This window comes from Erithacus rubecula, assembly GCF_903797595.1.
Source record: "Erithacus rubecula genome assembly, chromosome: 12".
Classification (NCBI taxonomy): Eukaryota; Metazoa; Chordata; class Aves; order Passeriformes; family Muscicapidae; genus Erithacus; species Erithacus rubecula.
The window spans coordinates 15298571-15301350 of NC_136664.1; positions in this window are offsets into that span (position 1 = coordinate 15298571).

A 2780-nucleotide genomic window follows, 5' to 3' on the forward strand; every position below is an offset into this window, starting at 1 on the left:
TCATACCACAAGACCCTGAAGTGATACACAGTCTCTATTATCAACTTCCTAAGGAAAAAAGGGAGCACAAACAAAAACGTGTATTGGTATTTTAAGGCTGCACAGAATTTGTGTTCTATTTGCTCTTTAAAAAAATATCATGCTTTATAAGCATTTCTGGCTCAACTCTGGTTGGACAAAATAACAGAAATCGTCATCCAAAACCAAAATTCCTTTGTCTCAGTCAAGGTTAATTTCTAATATTTAATTTGTGATGTGTGGTTTTGGTTTCAAACAGAGAATATGATTTGCAGGATTTCTGAGGTTTCACATGTCCTAAAAAGCAAAGCACCCTATCAATAGGAGGATTTCCAGTAGGAGATACCAAACATCATTTGTCCTCAATACTGTGAGCCTGGGGCTCCATCAAGTTACAGTAACTAAAACCTTGAGGTTATGGCCCAGAAGAAAATAACTGTAGAATATAGTGGCTTCACATATTTGTGAAGTTCATGTCTCAGCCAAGGATGGTATGTCACAGATGAAAATGTATGACCTTTCTTTGTGTAAGTGAAAGCCATGTTATACACTACTGAATATTGCCACCAACCTAGAAATCTGCTATTGGTATTTATCATTCTGCCACCTTATTTCATACTCTCTGAAACACAGAGAAAACACTTTTATCTGAGCAATCAGGGAAAGGTTAGAATTGCATTAATGGGTTAAATGTATGAATGAATCATGAAATATGAACTAGCACAAAATACTAAAATAAAATCCTGTGCAAAATGCCTCTATCAAATGCAGATAACAAACATGCCTGGACCCCAACTACAGCTGCCTTAATCTCCTTCAGTATCTCAAATCCACAAATGATATAATTCCAAACTTTGCATGGGGAAATCTAATGCTGCATAGCATGTGTGCAATCACCAAATGTCACATTCACCTGCAATTTATGTATCACGAGCTACACAACTTCAGCATGAGAGTTGGCACACCTTAATGCTGAAAAAACCTGCATATCTGAACTCTGAACAGCTTGAACTTTAGATGCAAACAAGCATGGCTTTGCCACTATCATTAGACTGAGATAGGGCAGGTTTCAGAGGTGAGCTCTCTGCTCTTGAGCCCAAACCAGCCCAGAACAGCTGCTGTGCTAAAGGGGCAGAGTCTGAGAGCATTTGATCCTGGAGCTCGAGTGACACTGGGGCACTTCTTTGGAAGAGTGAAAAAGTAGAAAGGGATTAACTTTTGGGGTCCATTTTTCTAGTACTTAAGCTGAAAATCAGAGAACAAAGACCAGGATTTGAGTCTCACACAGTGCTGTCTAAATACAAATTCACAATAAGGATTAACCTGTTCATCTCTTTCCAGCCACACCCAAAACAAGAGCTCTGACAGCTTGGATTTTGCAAGATTGACTCGTGTAGGGTTAATTTCCTAAGCAAGAAGATGATCCAGTACCAGAACACAAGATCTATGGCAGGAAGGCCTAGATCCTTCTTAAGATTCAGTGAGAACACTGTTAAATTGGAAGAGAGGGGCAGGGACTTAGGGTGATAAAGGAAAAAGCACAAACACCTTCACTACAGCAATTCTGTGTGATCACACCCCCATGTGCATCTCCACCCTATAACTTCTAAATCTAAATCTCATTTCAACAAAGCTGACAGAAGGGTGAAAAGTTCAGAGATAATCAAGTCCCTACACATTTTTTGAACACGTCATATTCACAAAGAAAAGAAAAATCCTTTTACTGACCTTGGGAACACTTTCAGAATGACCTCATAGCTTATCAGATATCAAAGAACCTGTAGTGGTGGGATTAAAAACACTCCAAATATAGACAAAAAGCTAGAGGACAAACAGCTTCTGGACATCAACATCAAGTTACATCAACAATAATATATAAAGGCATGGCAAGCCAGACTTCAACAGCTTCAGTGAAACTACACATTTTGACATTTGTAAAAACTACTTAAGAGTAATTTACCTCAAAGTATAGAGAAAAGGAGATGAGAACAGTCACTATCCCTGATTCAGTTATGCAGGGTATTTGATCATCTACAGTTTGTGTACTTAATAAAGCTTGCCAAACTTTATTATGTTCCCAGCATTACTCAGCTCCACCAGCATGAATCTGTATTATACTCCAGCTATCCATGTCAGGCATTCCAGATGGATTTTCCTTGTTTTCAGACTACCTGCATTCACAATGCAAAAGTCTGTGTTAACTTGAAGTATCCTCTCACACACACATAAATGCATGCATATTTATACCCACATAAAGTCTAACTCTGCCACTTTAGTCAGTGACAGACTGTGCAATAATTAGCATTGTCAATTACTAATTATAGCATGGCCACAGATACAGTTATGAAAATGCAGCAAAGTAACAGTTTTTATAATTTCAAAGAATTACACCTTTTTTCTGTCACATTTGAATATTTCTACTTTTATCCATTATGATAAATGCAGAAAAGCAAGAACAATAAATAACATTTTCTAAGCCAAATTTAAGGACACGCTGTTCAGACCCCTTATTGCTCAAAGAACACGTCCCCTTCATTCTGTCTTTTTTTAAAATCAGTTAAATATAAACAAATTAACTTCTTATGCATGTTGCTTCTCAGAGAATTACTTTTCATTTTTAGAGTGGTTTTCCATCACTACAAACCTTTTCCTTTCCCTTATGCACCAGCAAACATACTGATACAATTTAAAGGTCATGTTCTTTTCAAACTGACAGGGCCCTCCAAAATTTTGACGAGAGTCCCTCCAAGAATCACACCATA